Source organism: Convolutriloba macropyga, chromosome 14, assembly GCF_964194025.1.
Source record: "Convolutriloba macropyga chromosome 14, txConMacr16.3, whole genome shotgun sequence".
Classification (NCBI taxonomy): Eukaryota; Metazoa; Xenacoelomorpha; order Acoela; family Convolutidae; genus Convolutriloba; species Convolutriloba macropyga.
Genome location: NC_134481.1, coordinates 1,625,810 through 1,649,179, shown reverse-complemented (window position 1 = coordinate 1,649,179; position 23,370 = coordinate 1,625,810). Strand labels below are relative to the sequence as shown.

Below are 23,370 nucleotides of genomic sequence, written 5' to 3'. Positions count from 1 at the left end.
GGATCTTTCTGAGCTGCTGTCTCTTGAATGGTGTCATTTTTCAAATGAAATTTTCGTTGCGTTTGAACAGAAATGCGTTACTTCCTTATAAGGCAGTTTAAAAGAATCACTCCAAAATCAATTTGGTTACAGAATGGCAGCAGTTATGTGTCAAGTTTTAACTGACTTTTATAAAAATTTTGCGAGAAAGCTTTGTTCGTCTGCCTATTGGTTAAGGATTATAAATCTTATCTGCTTTCAAGTGAGTACTCTGTTGCGTCTCACAATGACACCTTTTTTCCTCTGAAGAATTGTTCTTATCGCAGAATTCTCATATCATCTGCCATTAACGAATTACTCGAAAAAAATGGATGATTTATCTTTTCAATATCAGAGAGTCGACTGTTATACGCTTTATATAAACATCAGTTTTGTGGTCGCACAATGGATTAAGCAGGACTGGTTTTTACTCAAATGAAAAGAGCGTTACAACATAATTCGGAAAACAAATTTGTTGAAAAACTGCCCAGCGTGTTCAAGACGAGATTGAGTAGAAAGAAGTTCAAGAGACATCTACTGAGAGCTGTGCATATGAAATGCAACCACACAAACTTTGAGATCATTCTTCTTCAACCGAACTTAGACAATTAAGAACTCAAAGTTTGAGAGTGAACTAATAAAAATTGTTGATTGTTTATTAGATGGCCATAGAATAATTGATAACCCCATGTTGTACTTTGAAGTTAGTAAGTAATAAAGTGTTCGTACTAAAATGTTTTAAACATAGTGTATATTCTGAAGGTCGAAATTTGAACTCACTTTATTTGTTAAATGTCGTTTTTTCAAACAACATTTCTTGTTAAAAGACGAAAATAGAACCTCAGATTTTTCGTTAAAATTCAAAAATGCTACCAAATTTTGCGTACAAAATGTGCAATTTTATTCTCATTTTTCTTAATTTTACAGTAGGATTGTAAATGAAAACCAAAGAATTCATTCATTTTTAAAATGACAAGTTTTGAGTCTGTTCTTGCAGCTTAAAGATCGGATTTGTAACAAAAAATTTTTCTTAAAAATCGAATTTTTTTGTTAAATATCAAAAATAAATTCGATAATTTTCTTAAATATCAAATTTAAATTCGGCACTTCTCTCAATTGTCGAAAAAAAATTTTATATTAACCAAGTACCTAAATAATCAACTAACCTTTCGTGTTAATCTTTACTCTGAAAACTTGAAAAAAATAGTTTAAAAAATTATAATATTGAAAACGTAAATTTAATACAAAACAGCTAAAAGGTATTCAACAACTTAATTAATTTTATGAACAAATACAAAATAGTTTACAAAATTGAACAAAGAAATCATTCAAAAAGAGTTTCAATAACCTATTCTGGCAATTTCTGAAATTCAGTGCCGAAACCTTTTTGTCGCTCAATTCTACCAGGTAGTTGAGTTGCTCGAACAGTGACTGGGGTTTTAGGTACATCACTCAAAGAGATACAGTTGTGAGCAGTTCCTTCCTCAATCGAAGGAGTTGTCATCGAGGGTGTAGTTGTCATGTCAGTAGATCCATAGTACTCCGCTGCATCAGAGTTTGCCAGATCGTTAATTGACGAGGGGATCCTAATATCGATAGTCAACTCGCTATGTTCTCTACTATGAGCTCTTGCAACTATTTGGAGAAGAATGTTAGCCAGCTCTGGGCTTGATACCTGACATACTTCCGGTGTAGTGAAACAGCTGATTGTAATTTGCCCTTCCTCCCACGGAAATGTGTACTGAATGTTTCCAGCTACGTAGTTGGCGGGAAAATCAGATCCATTAGCGTGAGGATAGTGGTGTCCTCTAACAACAGCAACTTCGTGTCCCGTCGCGCGAGCTCCAAATTGATTCTCTGTGATTGCAACCTGTCCCTGATGATATGTATCAAACTTTTGCGGCTGGTGCTCAATAATCTGCCACACAGTAATGGGCAAAGTGATCACAGACTCATACTGTCCGCTTGATGAGTCTCGAACTCCTATCCGAGCAATCTCCTCAGTGAAAGGAAACTGAGTGCATAAGGTTATTATTTTGAACTGTGAACTCCATTTTGGATTGAATGATAGAAGAGATTTTTTGTTGGAAAGTGTTGAGAATGGAACAAACGATTCTAGTTGGGAACGTGATAAAAGTGATCAGTGGAGAGTAAGTTAGAAAGCAGCTAATTTTTTTTGGGAAGAAAACAGAATATCTAATATAGATTTAAACAAAAGTTAGAAGTAAAGTTAGTATTTTTTAATAAGAAGAATATGAATGTTGGAGCTCAATAACAGGATTAAAAAGTTGAGTAGTTAGTATAATGGAGAGAAACAGTACCAATGATGTATTCAGAGAAGTTGGATCAAATGATAATATCAAAATCAACAACCTCTATATATAGTGTGCTCAGTACAACCAGAGAACAGAAACCAAAGATGGAAGTTTTTACGAAAAAAAGTGACGTTTAGCTTGAAATTTCTGGAAGAAACGAAATTCAAATCCAAATTTGGGTAAAATTTCCTAACGGGGTAGGAAGTGAAGAATACGTACAAATTTCCGACTATGCGTTTACCTAAAATGGTCTATTTTAGTTGAAATGAGGTGACATAAATCACCAAAAAAGACATTACACAATACCTGATGCTAGCGGAATAAATCCGCAAAGAATAATAAAAAAGATGCCAAAAGCAAAGACAGGGAACTGTATTCCTTTCAAAATCTGAAAAATCCAAGCTTCAAAGATTGTATAGAGATGGAAAAACCGAATATGGATCAATTAAAAATCTACAAAAGACAAGTGGGTTATCCAAAAGAAAGTTGCCTACTTTCTGCACAGTAAAGACTCCTACACAAAGTATCGTCATGCAACACGACTTTTCAAAAGATTACCAGCATTTGCTAAGCAAATCAATGAGATCTGATGTCTCGATCTAGCTTTTATGGATAAATTATCGGACTCCAATAATGAAGTGAAGTATTTATTATTATGTGTTGACGTCTTTTCTCGCTTTGTTCGTGTGCAACCAATGAACTCAAAGTACTCTACCGACGCAGTTGTAGCTTTCAAAAAAATGTTGTGTAAAAAGAGTATGTCAGCAATAGTATGGGCTGATCAGGGAACAGAATTTATTGGTGAGTTTCGAAAGTTTTGCACGGACAAGAAAATCATAACTTACTCCACTAAAAATGATATAAAAGCTGCTGTAGCAGAACGAGCTATAAAATCTCTGAAAAACATTATTTATCGCTATATGGAATAAAATGGTGACAAAGACATGAGAAAAACGGATTCTTTTCTCAAAACTATGAACACAAGAGTTAATCGCTCAACAGCTAAAGCTCCAAAAAATATAACAAACAAAGACTTTTTGTCAATTTTTTTACAGAAACCCAATAAACCAATATAAGCGACCACGTTTTATACTGGGTTAAAATGTTCTTATATCAAAAAAGATTTTCCGTTCAAAAAAGGTTATAAATCTCAGTTCACAATTGAAATCATCAAAATTGTTAAAATTTCCACGTATGATCCAGCAACCTATATCATTTTCGGAGAACAAGGTGATGGAATTCTAGCTCAGTTTTATGAACAAGGGCTTTCAAAGTGTATCATTTAAAGATGAGTTTTTACACTGTTGAGTTGGTTTCCAACGCGTCGTTTGATAGTTACACAAACAATACATTGAGCTCTTTCGCAAATTTTTTACCTGAACAAATAATATTGATGGAGATTGGGAGGTAGCGATAACAGAACTGTCCTATCCTTCCTTGTAACAAAACATAACACAAGGTAAATACTTCTATCTAGATGAAGCAACAGCAGATACAAAACCATCGGATTATTACACACTTGATCCATGTATATACCCCTCGATCTCTGATATTGTCATTGAAATGAACAAAAAATTTCAGGCACGTGAAATATATGAAAAAACGCCAATCAAGTTACACGTTAACAGAATTACCCCACAAATTTCTTTGAGTCTTCCTGAAGAAAACTCTTTACTTGTCATTTTTAGTGCAGATCTTTGTCATGTCTTTGGAGGCAAAGAAGCTGTTTATGGTATTGTTTATGGTATTGTGTTTTTTTAGTGGTGCTGGCCCACATTTTCCCAAGTTCCCTTATGACATTATACACACCTTAATGATATATAGTGATATTTTTGAATACAATATTATGGTTGATGCAAACGCTGCTCTTTTACAATGCTTTCCGTTCATATCAAAAGTTAAGAATGGAAAAATCATCTCAGCGGGACAATCCATGGTTTATCAAAATTTTCCTAACTTACATTCTAAAAACATTCTAAAAAACTCATTCCACAGCATAGAAATCAAGCTCCGGGACTCTTATTGTGAAAAAGTTTCTTTCAACTTTGTTGGTGTAACAAGAGCAGTACTAATCTTTAAAACAACTGCTGACAATCAGTTTTAGATTTAAAGTTGTGAAAATGGTTGCTGATAGTGATTTACCGTATTTTTGTGGTTTTTTTAGACAGAGAAGAAAAGGATTTGGACCGTTAGCACAAACAATGTGGAGGACAGCTATTCCATTCTCGAGGAGATATGTTTCCCCAATAGCAGAAAGAGTTGGTGCTGATTTTCGTGATATAGCTGCACCAGAAATTGGAAATGCTCTAACTGGAAAGAAAAATTTCACATCTTTGACTGCAGATGTTGGAAAGAAATCATTACGTAAACAGCCAGGTGGTGGAAAAATTAGGAAGAGTCTCATCTTCGAACAAGAAGAGATAATTTTCTAAGCTAAAGTGAATTTTAGATCAACAAACGATGGCAATTTTCGTTAAGGTCACTTTACAAACTCTTGTTTGGAGATGTTTGACAAAATTCCAATTTTGGAACCAATTGAATCTTTTCACATTCAAGAAGTTTATCCCACTACCTCTTTGGATGAAAGCATCAGTGAATTCATGTTTGAAATAGATAGAAGCATATATCTTGATATGAGAGATATCCACCTTCAAATCAAAGTTGATTTTCAAAAGGGAAGATTGTTTATGAAAAAAGACGAGCATGGAAAGGCAGATATGGGCTTGTATTTTACAGATGACGTTTTGCATTATCTAACTCACGTCAACAATATATTTCACTCACTCTTCTCCAACTGTGAAGTGTATCTGAACAATCAGCAAATGGTCTTTATGGACACAAGGCTTTAATTTCCACTGATTTTAAAGCTTCCACAAGAAAAAATGAAGGTATTTTGGCTCGCCATGATTACGAATTTGAAAAAGAGCCTAGCGTTTTTGAGAAAAGACCTTTTATAAATCGAGAGGAAGAACTCTTGCTGAAAAATGGGACTACTTATTACGGTAAATTAGCAATTGATTTTTCCAATGTGAAAATATACTGCTTCCAAATACAAAAACTAGATTGAAAATGAGTAGTGCAAGACTCAATTAAAACATGATCTCCTAAAATCCCCACGTCTCCCGTAAAGTTCTTGACTTTTCTCTGTTTACAAGACGTGTTGTTGTTAACGAAGTGTATCACCAGGCTATCAAATATCAATTAACTCATCAACCTGTTTGCTACAACTTTATGGAAACAGTTTCACGTACACTTTTTATTCCTTCAGGATAGAACCAGTTTATTCATGAAAACGTTTTTAACGGTGCTCAAATAAGAAGAATAGCTATTGCGATGAACAACAATTCAGAATTCACAGGACAATTTCCAAATCCTTTCCATTATCAGAAATTTGGTAGATTTCGAGAACTAAGAATAGTTCGAGGGGGTAGAGCTATATTATCAGTTGATACAACCAATGACTGTAGGGCATATGTAACAACAATGAAAGCAATGAGTTTTATCGAAGATATTCCTTCGTTACCAAATAATCTATTTCAGAACCATTACATAGTTGTACTTGAGTTCACTTTACTTCAAGATGCTGGAGAAAATATTCCTTACCCTGAACTAAGCTGTGAAAGTATCCGATTTGAAATGTTTTTCGACCGCCCGCTAAAAAGCGTGACAAAATTAATTGTTCTAGGAGAAAGAATGTCCACTGTTAAAAATAATCAGTTCGGAACGGTTGATAAAAATGTCTAAAACTTTTTGGGTTAACGAAAATTGATCATATTTTTTTCAATTTTTTATGGGTTTTACAGTATTGCTTTCTTCATTGGAACATTTGTGGGTTATATATTATCGCCACCCAGTTGCCATTCTCTTCGCTAAATAATTTTTTTATAAAATGGACGTTAACTGGGGGCGAACTAATTCAATTTTTTTGTTTATGTTCCTCTCCTAATTTTTCTTGAACTTTTTTACAAATGTTTTTATCTACCCAAACTCCCATAACAATTCTGTTGAAAAAATTAAAAAATCAAGCAAAGTTTTATTGGAGCAAGGTAAAAAGCCCAATGATTGTTACTTTTTTGAAGAGAATGAGTTTTTTCAGCCTGACTGTACAGTTAGAAATCCGTGTGTTAATTGTACTTGCGCATTAAAGCAGAGAAAAATTGTTTGTCATGGATAACAATTCCCTGAGACAGATTTTTGAACTAATCCCAGAACGCAAATAACGGTATACTGGATCCTTTCCAGCAGATTGTACTCAAAGACTACCCCCATTCAGCTTTGATATCATCAACACTTCTCCGAGCAGTAAAGCTAGAGAGCATTGGATAATGATTGCTCGACTCAGTTAAACTTAATACTAAGCTGACTATTTTGCTCGTCTACTCACAAAATACAAATTTTTGAACAAAAATATCTGAAAATGATGCAACCGCCGGTTCAGAAAACTAATAATTTGTGTAGATTTTACACAACTTTTGCAGCATTTCAACTATTTAAATTTTTTCAAACAAAATTGAACAATGTTCAGGATGCTCATGTTTTAAATTTTATAAGTAATTATATGTAAATTAGATAAATTTAATGTAAACTAAGTCAAAGTGTATTAAAGTCGACATTAATTTTTTTTCTAAATTCCTAAATTCTTCGTTAGTTACTCAAATTTTTGTTGTCGACTTTATTAGCTACTCGGCTAAATTTATTTGATACTCTTTTTTTTACTGTCATCATGTAAACTTCTGATTAATTTGGTATTCGCATGTGCTTGATTTGTACTGTGCCTGTTATTTTGGGATTTTATATCAATTTTTTCTTTTATTTAACATTTTTTTAAATTATGAGCGCGTAAAAGTCCTCTATTACTCTTACAATGCCAGATTAGCAAAATGTAGTTTCGTTCTACCTATCTCTGAGTAATGCACAGCTGCGCAATTTTGCTATTTAGGGTCGGCGATACCTAATCTTATTACATTGTGGCGAGCTAAACCTAATCTTAATACATTGCGGTGGCTATACCAAATCTTAATACATTGCGGCGGCTAAACCTAATCTTAATACGATGCGGCGGCTATACCTAATCTTAATACATTGCGGCGGCTATACCTAATCTTAATACATTGTGGCGGCTATAACTAATCTCAAAACATTGCGGCCGCTCTACCTAATCTTAATACATTGCGGCGGCTATACCTAATTTTAATACATTGCGGTGGTTATACCAAAAAAATTGTTGAAAGTTACTTTGAGGGGAATTACCCGTTAATTTCCATGCGCGCTGCCTGTACAATTCCGTTTCCTGTACAATTCCCCTGAGCGCTGCCTGTACATTTCCCCTCTGCGCTGCTTGTACACTTAATCCCTAAATGACCTCTAAAAGCACGCGTCAAATGGCTCCGGTAAATCACCCTGATCTGCTCCCTCCTTACTACTCACCCCCTGGAACACGCCCGAGATTTATTCCCTATCTTAATACCTTAGAGTAGACCCGCTCTCAAAAAATCTCCTATACCCTATCTTAATACATGGGGTCTACTCCCCCCAGGAGCCTTGCTCACCTTATTACTACTCATTTTCAAAAACCTGAAAAACAATTTTTTTGAATCAAACTTTATTCGACGGAATAATTTGCTTGGCTACCCTTCGATATTGCAAAGTTTTAATAGTTTTGCTTCAAAATTAAGTTTTCTATTTCACTCCAGATTAGTCAACTGAGAGCAAGGTAGCAGGAAATGATTATCATAAACATTTTTTCTTAACACTTTTATCGAAAATCTTACAAGAATCTCTTCTGATAGAAATAATCTTGTCAGCGGAGAAAACGTTGTTAGCTTGGGCCGTAATCGAGGAAAGTCAGCGTATTCTAGCTTTTGGGCCGTTGTAAACGAGGAAAGTGCTCCAACCGCACTAAACCACAAGCCATTGACAATTTAAATTTTTCTGAGAATTTTTCACCAAATTTGACCCATTTTGAAAATTCGGCTGTCTCGTTTAAAGATTGGTTTTCTTGACTGCCACCCAGGATGAGGTCCACGACCTAAGGCAGGTATTCGCCGGATGATTCAAGTTACGGACAGTGGGGTTCACGATCGACCATAACCAAAAAATAGGTATTTGTCAGAACAAACAGACTTTGGCAATCATTGGCCAGACTGAACACACCTTGCCCAGACCATTGCTTGGACATATCCTAGTCCAAACCGTTGTCCAGAATATAGGGAACAGAGCCTAAGTCAGAACGATGTCCAGAAGATTAACCAAACGGAGCAGAACGTAGGCCGGAATATTAGCCAGACCCCTATAAACAAATAGAAGCATCGAAATAAAAATTATAATTTATCCGCTTCATTTTCTTGAATCACAAATGAAAATGATATTTCAAAACACATATTTCATATTCAAAATTTGTATACTGAAAAAACCGTCGATTTAAAACCAAAGCAAGTTTCGGAAATTAAGCTGAGGAAGTAGTCTAATCAGATAGAAATAGATGTTGGTTACCAATGACGGTCCGTTAATTTGAAAAATTTCAAATCAGCACACACATTTATATATTTTGCGGAGGACCGGCTCTTCTTTTGGCTGAACCTCTAGGCCTTGAATATGGGTATTGCCCAGACCATACAGATCGAAATGTGGCTATTGACCATGACAAACAGACCAAAATATGGGTACTAGCATGACCAAACAGACCGAAATGTGGGTACTAGCGTGACCAAACAGACCGAAATGTGGCTATTGACCATAACAAACAGACCAAAATGTGGGTAGAAAAAGATGTTGGTTACCAATGACGGTCCGTTAATTTGAAAAACTTCAAATCAGCACACACATTTATATATTTTGCGGAGGACCGGCTCTTCTTTTGGCTCAACCTCTAGGCCTTGAATATGGGTATTGCCCAGACCAAACAGACCGAAATGTGGCTATTGGCCATGACAAACAGACCAAAATGTGGGTACTAGCATGACCAAACAGACCGAAATGTGGGTACTAGCATGACCAAACAGACCGAAATGTGGCTATTGGTCATAACAAACAGACTAAAATGTGGGTACTAGCATGACCAAACAGACCGAAGTCGGGTATTGGCCAGACGGAAGGCGCGACCCATTTTTTACAGACGACACCCTGTCTGCAATCCAAGTCGGTCTGACCAATATCTGTCTTGGGACGCGGAGCTCATCTTGGTTATCAATATTAACACTTCTAATGCAAGTGCGCTAAACTTAATGAATCGAATTAGGTTGAACGAAGCATCACATTAAGAGAAAATTCAGCATCAACTAGGTCACAAAAGAGACTGGATGTCGAATCACATAGATAGCAATTTTTCCAAGTGATGATGGCAATGATCTTGCTAACATACTATAAACTTGTTTATCATGAATTGGTAAACAAACAAACAAAAAACAATTGGCAGTTTAAAAAGGATATAGAAAGGATGTTTTATATTGAAAGGATACTAACTATGTCTTTTATAGTCCTGAAACCAGCTGAATGATTTACCATTTTCGTCTGTGAAGTCATCACTCTATAAAATAACAAAAGAATATATGATAGGATTGTATAAATAATGACAATAATTATAGAACACAACCAAACAAAACTATTAAAAAAAGAGCTTAGCAACTTCAAAAATTAAGAAATGCCTGAAATTATTGTCATATTCGTGGCCATCTTGGTAAATGAAACTAGAGTTTGTAAGAATTGTAAGGTATTTCCACAAATTTACAAAATTTTTCACAAGTCTAGCATGACATCAATCTTAACGCACAACAAATCCATTTTTATGTTCTAATGCATTCTAGAGTCGATATGACAGGTTTTAAGGACTTCTAAAACATATCTAAAAAAGAGCAGTATTGAAAAACATGCCAAAAAATCAAAAAGTTGAAAAAAGAGTTTAAGTTTTCAAGTTCTTTAAATATGATTTTCAATCATTCGAGTATCGGAGAAATTTTCAGTATGCCTTGCAAGATTCCTAATTCGTTCACTTCTATAGACATGACTTCTCTAAATGATATACCGAGGTTACACGACAATTTACCCAATTCTATTTACCCAATGCCAGTTTACCCTACGCCATTTTACCCAACCTGCCATTTTACCCAATGCCATTTTACCCAATGCCATTTTACCCAATGCCATTTTACCCAATGCCATTTTACCCAATACCAACTTACCCAATGCTCTTTTTTCTTTTCGTTCAATTATCCGATTACAAATTAGCAGTCGCTATTAGAAGGATGATCTAAAAAAATTTTTGGACATTATAAACCCATGTTCGGTTGTGATAGTTTCATATGAAGTCCCACGGGCCATTTATTTTATAGTCGGCTAAATAGTCGTTCTGGTTAATTTAGCAATAGGGTGGGTAAGTTGGCATTGGGTAAAATGGCATTGGGTAAAATGGCAGGTTGGGTAAAATTGCATTGGGTATAATGGCATTGGGTAAAATGGAATTGGGTAAATTGTCCTGACACCATATACCGAGCATGAATTCTTGATGAAACAAAATTTTTGGATCCCCCCTCTCTGTCCCAATAGAACTTTATGAACCCCAATTACAAAGGACGTGCTGTTACACAGTAAATCATTAAAAACCAATCAAAAACTGCTTCCACGAAGCTAGAGGAGCAAACAGAGAAGATTCAAACTTTTTTCAGATTATGGAAAATTACAGAGTTTAAATTAGTCTTTAATTCTGCAGGCAGAAGATACAAAAAATTTTTTGCCGAACACTAGATTAAATCACCACCATGGTAACCCAACACGTCAACCGAGTTTTCAAATAGTTCGCAGAAAATTTCCCCCTAACGTGCAACACATATTAAAGCATTTTAATAAATTTTTTTGATCCAAATCACATTTTCTTACATCAGTTTCATTTGAACCATTTCTTTTTTAGCTACGGGATGTGTCAAAATATTTTTTTTGGCAAAGTAACTGGCAGGAATGACCGCGTGATTGACCTGTTACTGGAAACTTGAAAAAAATTGAAGGGAGAAGTATTAAAATTAGATCCAGGTTCTCCATTATAAGATCGTGAAGATTTAAATCAAGAACTGTTAGCAAAATTTATAGGTTGGCAACTTAAAATTGATGGTGTCCTTTTGCTCTTGAAAAAAGTAGATTTTTGTATTAAGTTGTCTTTTTCTAGACAAAAAAATAATTCCGTTTAATTTTGATGTGGAATCATTAGCATTCAATATTATTTGTTTGACATAGTTTATATATATCTTAATTAAAAATGTTTTCGAGAAATGTTAATTCGAAACAACATTCCGTTGTTGTTTGCTTTTTTTGGAAACGTTTTTTATGGAGATTGAAATCGAGACGTTTGCCATTGATACCGAAAAAAAATAGTTTAATGAAACCACTTCTTCGAGCATTTCATCTAGCGGTGACGTTTTTGCTTTTTACTTTTCTGCCAAAGCCCATAGTTTTTACGTTCTCACCTTTTCTCACAACTTTTGATTTTTTTAAACCTTGACTGGGTTTCTTTCAAATTGTTAATTATTACTGAATTTAATAAAACTGAAGTGTCAGCTGGGAAAAGTGTTATTTTTGACATTTTTTTGTGAAAATTGAGGCAAATAAAAAAAATCAGCAAAAGAACAAATGACTCAAAATTTATCTTTGAGAAACAATTAAAAAAGCTTCCATTTTTTGGAAGTGTGATCCCTTGACTACGTATTGTTTTCTTATATCCAAGAAAGAAGCAATATGTTTACTACTTTTGCCTCTAAGCTCAATTCAATTTGTTTTTTCAGAAGAACTTTAAGATCACCTGTGTAAAACGTTTTTTTTGAAATATAGTGAAGAAGGCGACACTCAAATTTTACAAACCTGTAACAATTGAAATCATTTCCAAATTTAAAACTCTAGTATTTGCGCGCATGTACGTTTTTCCTGAAAATTGAATTCTACATAGGAAGGAAGGTTTTTCTATTCAAGGAAACCGAAAAAATTATTGTTCAAGTTTTTTTCAACATATTTTTTGTGGTGACAACAAGCTATTTATTGGGTAGTTTGAAAGGTCTTCGAGAATCCGTTTCGTTTTGTTCTGCAGAACGTTTTGACAGAATTGAGACAAAGCGTAGAAAACATTTTGTGATGCTCCTAATTTATGAATTTATCCAAATGAGAACTAACGACTGAGGTGCTTTTTTGAATGTTTTTTTATCAATCATAGGTAGCAAAGTTCTTTTTTTTTAAAAAAAATTGTGTTGAAGTTTTAATCAGTGTTAACAGGAAATAAGAATACAGATTTTGCTGTGCCACGAGTGGTTAGAAATATAAATTTCTTGCTTGATTCGTAGTAGGTAGCCATAACCTTTTTCATAGCACTCTTTACGAGTCTTTGAAACATGGTGTGTAAGTGAATTCCTTAATTGTCGTAAACAGTTTTTAGTTTCATTATTAGGAATCAGTGCGATCATTCTGTGAATTCCGCTGATAACTTTTTTTTCAAACGGTTTATCGACCAATTGTTGTTTGGGGATTTTTTTCCATGTAACTGTAAATATATTGTCTGAATTGGGTATAATGATTGACATTATTCACACCAAGAAGTTTCGGGAACATTTTTAATTATCTTGCCTACTTTATGTCACAGAAGGCAGAGAAAAATATTCTAAAAATTCTTTCTCTTTTAGAATAATTAAAATTGCGGCAAAAGAGGATCAGTTGGAGAGAAGAGAAAGTTGCTATGATATAGATGATATATCTAATATGGATCGTTGTCATAAAGCAAATACAGCTGTTTTGATCTATAAAGTTTTTTTATTTGGTACTGAGATAGTCCAATTAAATTTAATTGAAAACCTTATCAAAGAAAACAAGTCAAGAATGAGAGATACATTTCGTTTATTTTCCAAACCGCACTTTATTTTAACAAGTAAACAACCATCTATTGGCCAGAGGTTGTTTTTACTAAATTTTTTCCAGTGGGAGTCGCTCCCAGATGATAAATATCACCACAGTTATTGAAACCAGTTGCGTCTCTGTTTCTTTTGTTCTGTCGCTGATTTGGCGTTAGACTAGTTTTCGGGTTGTTGAGTTGGTTTCCTTTGAGTACAAGACAATTTTTAACTGCGCGAGATTGAAGACTATCAACAGCATTAATACAGTCAGAGGGTTTTGTTAAGAGCCCAATACATTGAAGAGATCCCAGTTTTGTACATGAATTTGGCCGTTTTAAGTAAGCAGTGCATAAAGTTTCAATTCCATTTATGAATAAGAGCACCACTGATTTCGAACAATTGTCTTTTCAGAGGACATTTAACTGGAAATGCCTGATCTCAGTTAAGAGATTTTAGCTGTATTCTTGCATACGTTCACGTTCTATTACTGTAATTGATTGACTTCTTCTTTTTAGATTTTTAATGGCGATAAATTTGCTTTCTGCGCTCAAAATCAGAAACAACATTTAACTTGCTGAAACGATAGAAATTTAAGCGGAAATAACGTGATTTGAATTTTTTTAAAAACATTATTACACATGGCGCTACAATTAACTTGAACCGAAAGGTACCAAAATCAAGACACAGTGTTTTTACGACAGTGTAAATTTTGCTTCCTTGATTGTTTTTGATAGGTAATATTGGTGTTGACTAACATCCTTTTCGCGAGAGAGACCACTCCATAAAGGATCAATAGTCTTTTGGTTGGCTTTCAGAAAGTTCACGAGATTCCGGTATGTCTCAAACACTCCTGCTCCTTCTGTAAGTTGTAGTGGCTTTATCAACTCAGCATTTGGAAGTCCAGAATTACGACAAGTATTGATCGCTTGTTGCCAAGGAGTGGTGGCTCTGATTTTGGAAACTGTTTCCCGCAACTTAACTTGATATTCACTAACAACTTGTGAATAAACTAATTCTCATTTCTGCACTGATTAAGTTCGCATACCCTAACAAGAGGCAATCATAATCAGTTGTATAGATGAACAGTGAAGATCTATGTATGTATTAATGTATGTTGAAAAACTTCTGAAATTTTGTGTATTTTCTTTAAAAAATCATTGTCTCTTTCCAACTCAGCGCTCTTTTTGCATTGAGTCGAAGCAATAAAAACGACAAAAACGATCAAAAAACGACGATTAATTTTGAAAAAAACGACGTAAGAAACGACAAAAAAACGACGAAAAAACGATCTTTTCTTACATTTGAAAAAACGACGTACGAAACGACAAAAAACGGCAAAAAAAACGATCTTTTCTTATGTGAAAAACGACCTAAACGACAGAAACTAATGAAAACGATCAAAACGACGAAAAAACGACGAAAACGACGAAAAAACGGCGAAAACGACGACAAAACGACGAAAATGAAGATTTCTTACAATAAGATTGTCATTTTTTCATAGTTGTCCTCAACACGGGTGATTAACTTTTATCTCAACAAGGGAACCGTTCATCAAATCGTTAAAAAAACTAAAACGTCAACCATAGACAATGTCGAGGGACTGACTTCCTTGTGAAAAGTCCTTTAGATACTAGGTGTGGGGTGGGAAGGGGGAGATTAAATTTCTACCAAGTTTATATGGTGGAGAACACTGGTAATGCGGCCGACTTGGGTCTCTCAATTTTTTTTTCAAGAAATCTTAATCCAATTTTTCAGTTTCACGGGGGCTTTGATCAAACCGTCACAGTTACTGACGGTCTATCATGTAACTTTGCTTTTACATTATTTTACAAAGTATAACAGGCAACTAAAGAATTGTTCTGGTCAATTATTTGATCTCATTTACCGCTCATGCAACAGTAATAGCCCGAATTCGATTTTTTGCGTTACCGTTAAACATCAAAAAATTTAGTTTATTTGCTTCTTGGTTCTTTTTTTTATTATTTTGGCGAAAATTTGAGTTTAGAGCACCCTAAAAGGTGTCTTTCTACGGAGGAGGGGTTGAAGGAAACTTTTTCCTAAATTGGCAATAGCATAACTCCTCAACACACGCATAGAGTCCGCAGTTCAACAAAACCCATTCTAACTGAGTTGGTCTCAGGTCAAAGTCGACAAGTTTAATTCTATCATCATTTTTATTGGTCGTTGTCTGACTGTAAAGTAAGTAATAGGGCAATTTCGTAAATATTGCCACTGAGAACGTGGTAACAGTAACCAGGACTAAAAGAATTGTTGAAACAAATTTGGGATTTTGTTGGCACAAATTCACTAATAGTTTTAAGTACTGAATTGATGTTGTGAACAGCATTTTAACGAGAATTTGTGCCGAACCCATTTCAAATTCGAGACTACTAAGAGTTTATGAAAGTTCTTCTATTAATATAGTATGTAGTTGAAACTTTCTCAGTTAACGAAACTTCTGTTAATTAAGAGTATTTGGACAGACATAAAGAATTAAAGAATTAAAATCAACCCCAGACCTCGTTTTGTTTTCACTACAGATTTGCATAGCTGTTTCTAATGTATAGCAAATTGATAAAGGTTATCAGCTCTTTCCTTCTATAGACACCCGCTCACGAAATTATGTGAAGTTCTGTTCTGACTACATGGACGAGGTGCCTGGTTGAATTCTACCCAAATTCTGACTTTGATCCTTAACTGGCTAAATTTTTATTAAAGAGTCCTAATCAAAAAACAAGATTCGATCATACAAATTTTAAGAGGAGACGAAGGTTGAAATCAGCAGTTGGAAATATTTGTAAAACAAAAGATTACTGCAGTCTCTGATTCAGAGAGGTTTCAGAATCATTACAGAAACTGTTCTGAAAATGTTCTGATTCAGTTCTGATGCCGACTGAATGTAATGTTCGGGTGGCCAGTAAGTGCCAGCATCTTCAAGGGATGATTGTCGTGATGGCGATGAATCCTTAAAATGCTACCAGAAAACAATTCTACATTTTTGCAACAATATTTCAGCGATTTTTCACTTTATTTTCGACCGTTTTCGCTTAATTCAACTCTAATAACAGCAATTCTTGCAGCCATTTATCTGTAATTCATGCAATTCATTCCTTCAAGGCAATTCCTCTCTTAGCGATCTACAGCAATGACACCTCACCCGGGAGCACCTGGAGAAGGTGTCATTCTATGGAGAAGGAGTAGGAAAGACTTCCGTTTTTGACAGTGGCATAATATCTGAGCGCGTGCATAAATCCAGCAGTCTAGCAGAAGTGAGTTGATGCTTTGTGAAGGTCAAAAAGTCTATTTCTATGGTCATTTTAAGTGGCCACCCGGCTTTACAGGTCGGCAAACAAATAAACTATGAAAAAACTTTATATCAATTTTTGTGCAGACTTGGAACTTGACTCGACTCAAATTTTTCGCACTTATTTCTTGTTCGATAAAAATTTTCATTTTTGACTGATACTGGGCTCCACTTGTTCACGCTGAACTTTCACTCTGCCCAGTTCATTATGTTCGACCTTTGCCTGACTAATTTTTCCACGCTGGAATTTAGTTCGACCCAAATTTATGTGCCGGACTTCTTCTGGGCTAAAAAAAATAAATTACATTTTGGGCCTGGGTATTAAACAAAGTGTGAGTTGAGGAAAAAATGAAAATAAATTATGAGTCTCTTCTTTTATTTCTCAAATTTAGCGTAAAATATTATTGCAGACTGATACTTGTAACGTAGTCAGCAGGTACTCTTCTTGATCTCTATATTCCAAATAGAGATTACAAAATTCTTTGTGGCGGAAGCAATGTCTAAATTTAGATACTACTGCCATCCTTCTGGATGGGATACGTTAGAAAACCTTAATCAAAATTGAACCTCCCCTAAGTCGGGCAAAACCAAGATGCTTGGTTTGAAATCATTTTTTTTATTATTATCATTATTCACAGGAAAGCAGATCTATGAAAAGATTTATGCTCCCCCCTTACAAGACCATGCTTGAGAGATGAATTGTTTTTTATCTCTCATATTAAAAAGGTAACTGTCCGCCCGATAAAAGATCATGCTCGACTCAAAAATCTCTTGAAAATAATTTCCCTTGACAAACGAAACCGTTTTTTCGATTTCAAGTAGGAATATAGACCATGGAATTGTAGTCAATAAATGCCTTCCCCACTAGATTTTAAAGACTTTCCTAATATGCCTAAAAATCGAGGCCTGAACCTGGTAATTTATGTTACCTTATCAGCTGTGAAACTGTTACTGTATCATGTATTTTGAATTCAATATTTTCGTTCATGCGATTTAACCCAGATCTTGATGACATATTAGGAATCATGAAACGTGCCAAAATGTTACTTTGAGAACTATAAACAACAATGCGACTCGGTAATGTGCAATTGCACATAAAGTTCCGACCCCACTCATCCACAATTTTGGCTTGATTGTCTACCAAATGAGGAACAAGGAAAAACCCAAAAATTCAAGAATTTTTTTTAAAAATTGGTGTATGACGGAAAAGATAGCCTCCAAAGCAAACAACTCAGTGGTGGACTGAATAATGGTGCACTAGATCGATGAGATGTGCAAATATTAAGAAAGCGAGTCAAGACGAACAGCGAAATCAAACAACATCAACAATAAAAATTAATTACCTCAAAACTTCATGTCCCTTTTAAAAAACAAAACTTAATAACAAAGTCAAAATAGCGTCAGATAAAACTGATATCAAACTAAAATAACTTTTAATTCACCAGAAAAATATGGATCTACTAAATAGAAACGCTGGATAACAATTAGACAATAAAAAACAAAAACAGTAAAGTTGTAAATTTCGCTGATTTATTAAAACAATTAATTTCAAAGTAATGAAAACCATTAGAAATCAATTAAAATATCCCATAGGTGTACTATTACCAAGTTTTCTATAAAAGGAATTAAGAACTGTCGGTTTTCAGTTTTTTATGCGGTTACAAGAAGAATAACAAAAAGACAACAGACAAAAAATTAATTAAAACTTGGCAGAAAGCGCTTTCGAAACCGTAAAGCCATACTATGGCCATCAAAATATGTTTGATTGCACTTTGTGCGAGCACCGATACTGTATTATGTATCCTCTCATAAATGAAGCTGGGTAACAAGAAGATAAAAACAAAAAAATGCAAAGTTAAGTAACACTTTATTTTTTTTCGAAAAGAAGGTTTCCAAAGACATGAACGCCTTTAATTACAGAATAAAACAATTAAATAGTTTCGTTTATTCTTACAAAGCAAGCCCTTGAGAATTGAAAGTTTCCAGAATATGACTTACATCTACAAAAAGAACGTCAAACATGACAAAAATCGAAAATTAATTTACTTTTTTTCCGTGTCCAAGCCAGTAAAGTCAACGAATTCTTTGAAAACATTAGATTGTGTGACACCAATCCCACTTGAAACCTTCTTTTGTAAAAGATAATGTCATATTTGACTTGCAAGTAACGAGACTAGATAATAAACAGACAACAAAAAGGGCAAAATTGCGAAGTTACAAAGTGTCTCTTTTTAATTTATAAAACAATTGTTTTCAGAGTCATGAAATTCATCAGCTATCTACTAATATCAGAATATCGGATCACCTATTTTTCCATGAAAATCCAATGAAACCAGGTCATTGTACTGGAATTTTCATACGACTAAAGACAAAGTAAAAAGGACTGTTAAAGACAAAATTTAAAAAAATTCAATTAAACTCTTCGAGAAAGTAGTGTCAATAACGTGATAATGTGACAAAACTATAAAACGTGAAAAATGGGCAAATACCTAAAAGAAATTTCAAAAGAAATGTGAAATCTGGTAATATCAAAGCCAGAGAAACATAACTTAAGGCGTAAAACCCAAAATAAAAAATGAATTTGATTTCATTTAAAAGAAGAAGCTTTCTTTCATTGCTGACAATAAGCTACAAGTTGAAAAAAATAAGAGAAAAATAGAGGCTAAGTTCAAAAAGTCATTTTTTGTTTAAAAATCAAATACTTTTAAAAGTCAAAACAACCATAAGCTTTCAAGTAATTAACTTGATATACCAAATGTGGAGCTATTCAGGAACCCAATTTGACCTATCATTAGTGAGCGTTGGTTTGAAATGTTCTGTTATTTAATTAATGTAGAAAAGAAGGATTTTTTAAAATAAAAAAAGCCCGACTGATTACGATCCGATTTATTTTTGGATTATAACAGTCCAAGATTGGTCCAAAACTAGCCCTGCTAATGCTGTTTGTCTGTTAGGAACACTTAATTATTCGAATGTTCTAGATATTGATATTTTGTTATTTAAAAACACAAAAATAGATGCTGCATTTTTGATGATCGATGAATAAATTTAGCAAAAAACGGCAAAGTTTTAATTACAGAGCACTCCCAGCGGAATTTGAAGTATAAAAAGCCCCATTCTTAGTCTTAAAAGATTGTTAGTGGTGTTTGGGTCTGTACTTCCTGTAAATTCAATCAAACTGGACTAAGGAAACTTAATTCGTGCTGTTTTTGATGAAAAATTCACAATTTTGAAAAATTTAGCCAGAATTTTTGACAAAAAATTAATAAAAATAGCCTACAATGAAATTCTTTGTCTTTACGAAAAAAACAACAACACTTTCTAAAAAATTATCAAATTTTAGCAAAATGGGCGAAGTCTTAGTCAAAAATTCAGGAAAATGTGAATAAAATCTCATCGGAATTCATTCTATTTTCTCAAAATTTAAACTTCGATAGCTCCCTGTAAAAACGAAAATTAGAAAAATCTTTTTAATTCCATATTCTACGCTGGACAAGCTTTCTAATGACACCAGTCTCAACTCTCTACGATGAATATATCGATCGGCCAAAATTGACTGAACAAAAAAGCCATTTGAGTTTATAGTTCCTTCCCCCTCAAGAGGGATCGGGAGAATAAACAATGGACCAATTGGTACTTTATCAATCGTATCAGATTATAAAGTGAACAAAAAATGCCTGATAGTTGATTTGAACCATTCCATGGAAAACCACTGGATAGGATACAAAGTAAGCTTAGAGACGGTAATCCTGTGAAAACATTTAGACCATAGTGATCTGTTGTATTTTTAACAGTTTTGTTCCATCCTGTCGTTGATTGAATTATCACGCATTTAATTCCTTTTTCCATGAAAATAATTCACAAATCTTCTTAGATTTTTCGAATCATTAGTAAACATTATGGAAGCTGAACATTTTAACCTTTTAAGACTGATTCAAAAACATTGGGAGCAAGGAAAAAATTCAAAGATGTTTTAGAATTTGATCGACAACAACAGGAATTAATTATGCAATATTGGTTTACTTTTAAAACCGAGAGGAAAAAGGTATACATACAGGCAACATTAAAAACTAATCAAAAGATCTAAATCTTTTACCCCGGGTGATTTGTGACAATGCGATTTAGCATAATTGAATATCTAATCAAGCATTACCGTGACTGCTAGTAGAGTTTTTTATACAGTTTCCTTTTTTGCTAAAATGGTGTTTTTCCAGGGATATGATGGAGGCGGTTGGGTTTTAAGGACTGGAAGAAATTTATCTGTGTTACTGAAGTTCGAGAAGCATATAAGTAGCAATGAGTACCATATAAAATTTGGATACGGGGATGATATGTCAAGGCAACTCGGAGAATGAGCGCCGCGTTGTAAAAAAAATAAAACGCTGAAAATAAAAAAGAACAGATTCTCCTTTTTTCCCGTAACGTTTCAAAATCTAAAAGAGCACTTCAAAAACACTGGATAGGATACAAAGTAAGCTTAGAGACGGTAATCCTGTGAAAACATTTAGACCATAGTGATCTGTTGTATTTTTAACAGTTTTGTTCCATCCTGTCGTTGATTGAATTATCACGCATTTAATTCCTTTTTCCATGAAAATAATTCACAAATCTTCTTAGATTTTTCGAATCATTAGTAAACATTATGGAAGCTGAACATTTTAACCTTTTAAGACTGATTCTAAAACATTGGGAGCAAGGAAAAAATTCAAAGATGTTTTAGAATTTGATCGACAACAACAGGAATTAATTATGCAATATTGGTTTACTTTTAAAACCGAGAGGAAAAAGGTATAAATACAGGTAACATTAAAAACTAATCAAAAGATCTAAATCTTTTACCCCGGGTGATTTGTGACAATGCGATTTAGCATAATTGAATATCTAATCAAGCATTACCGTGACTGCTAGCAGAGTTTTATACAGTTTCCTTTTTACTAAAATGGTGTTTTTCCAGGGATATGATGGAGGCGGTTGGGTTTTATGGACTGGAATAAAATTATTTGTGTTACTGAAGTTGGAGATGGAATTCAGTAGTAATGAGTATCATATAATATTTTGGATACCAGCATGTTATGTCAAGTCAACTCGGAGAAGGAGCGCCGCATAGTAAAAAAAAATATACGCGCTGAAAATAAGAAAAATCAGATTCTACGCTTTTCCCGTAACGTTTCGAAGTCTAAAAGAGCACTTCGAAAACATTCAGCACTGATTCATCGCCTTTTTGCACTACAAATATTTTAAAGATAAATTCAACTTGTGTCGTTATTTTTAGAAGTTCCCTGATTTTTATCAGCACCGATTTGCCCCTAGAATTTTTATAGTTGATTCTGCTCTTTCGAGAATTGTTTCACCACTGATTGATCAATTCTTTATCGAGCTAACTTCAGCAAAGTTTTTGCAAAAAAAGTCATGACAAGCGTTTAATGGGCAAAAATTCCTTTGTGGAAAAAAGAAGTGATCGTTGGAAAAAAATCGCACAAAATTTGAATTTGAAATTATTTTTTGCAGATTTTTGGAAGCACGAAAAGCTCCGAAACGATACTTAGATTCCAGATTGGAGAATAGGGGGGCTGATGAGTAGGTTACAAAAATGTCTGAGAATGCAGGGGAATGTTTAGTAGCAAAATAACTCAAAGCAATCCCTGCGACATTTTGAGTGCTAGTTCGATAGTTCAACACTTTTGGCGCTGAAAGTTCACATCTCACAAAGTTTTCAGTGCTTGTTTGAAAATTTGTCCACCATTATCATAACTATAACTGAACGCATACCACATTTTAGGCACTTCTGAGAAAAAAGTCAGCGAAGATTTGTCTTTTCTCAGAGTTCTCTAAAACATCCCGAAGATTTCATCTTTGCAGCTAATCTATCGAATCGCAATCTTTTTGCTGCAATTAAAAATTGAGGAGAGCTGAAATAATTCTCTAAAATGTGCTATTGGCATTAAAAAAACTTCTGCGGAAAAACTGGAACTGCCATGAAACTAACGGAACATTTTGAAAACAAATAATTAAGGAAAACCTGGTTAGATCTGAAAAATTTTCGGGCAACTAACATATATTTTTTAGTTTTTCCATTTAGTCGCATTTGCGTAACAAAATATTAACAATAATAGCTGCTGGACTTCCAGGCATCTTTTTTATGGAAGTTAAGTCCGATAGATAAATGATCCTAAAATTCGAGGTTCTAAGCATCCCGTAGCTAGTCGTCACTATTTTGAGGAAGCTCGGATCTTTTCCGTTTGTGCCCCTCCGTACGTTATGCCCCCCCCCCCCCCCCCACAGCTACAGAGCACGCGTCAATACATAGAGAATTATTATGTAAAAATATTGCACGTGCGTCTGTGGGATGCAAATAATACCCCAAGTATTTGAGAATTTTTAGCGTGTAAGATTGTACAAATTGCTCACAAAATTGTCCGATAAGTACTTATAAGACTATGTGTAGCCTGACTAAGGCTTTGTTAGACAAGTTATCAGGTCTTATACGATTTAAAAAAGATCTCACATGATAAAAGTTCACTTTTGTCAGATCTTACAAGATAAAAATTCTGCCTTATAAGATCTTCCACAAAAAAAAATTCTGCCTGACAAAAGATGTTGATTGTGTAAGATCTTAGAAGAATCTTTATAAGAATCCTATAAGAATCTTTAAGAAAAAGTTTCAGAAAGCTGTGACTCATCTTTTTTGATAAGATTTTTATCAGATCTTTTACTATGAAAATTTTCTAAGTATGGCATTGTCTTCATTTTGCAGACAATTCAGAGTTGTTTTCAGGCAGTAGCCAAAAAGCTACCGCATGCAAGACCTACGTGTTAGAGGAACAAAGAGAAAGTTTTCTTTTATTGTCTTTTGAGACTTAAAAGGTATTGTAAA

General features: G+C 34.2%; 1 protein-coding gene across 1 annotated transcript in view; it reads right to left on the bottom strand.

The window, feature by feature from the left end:
• The window catches only part of LOC142353140 (uncharacterized), a 169,481-nt gene extending 149,018 nt beyond the window's left edge, over positions 1 to 20,463 (bottom strand). The window contains exons 1-4 of the mRNA XM_075405348.1: positions 20,417 to 20,463; positions 15,252 to 15,451; positions 13,948 to 14,142; positions 9,795 to 9,858 (exon numbers count right to left, since the gene is read on the bottom strand). The gene's annotated coding sequence lies outside the window, so the exon portion shown is untranslated. The remainder of the gene's footprint in view (positions 1 to 9,794; positions 9,859 to 13,947; positions 14,143 to 15,251; positions 15,452 to 20,416) is intronic.
• Between the last annotated feature and the right edge of the window lie 2,907 nt (positions 20,464 to 23,370).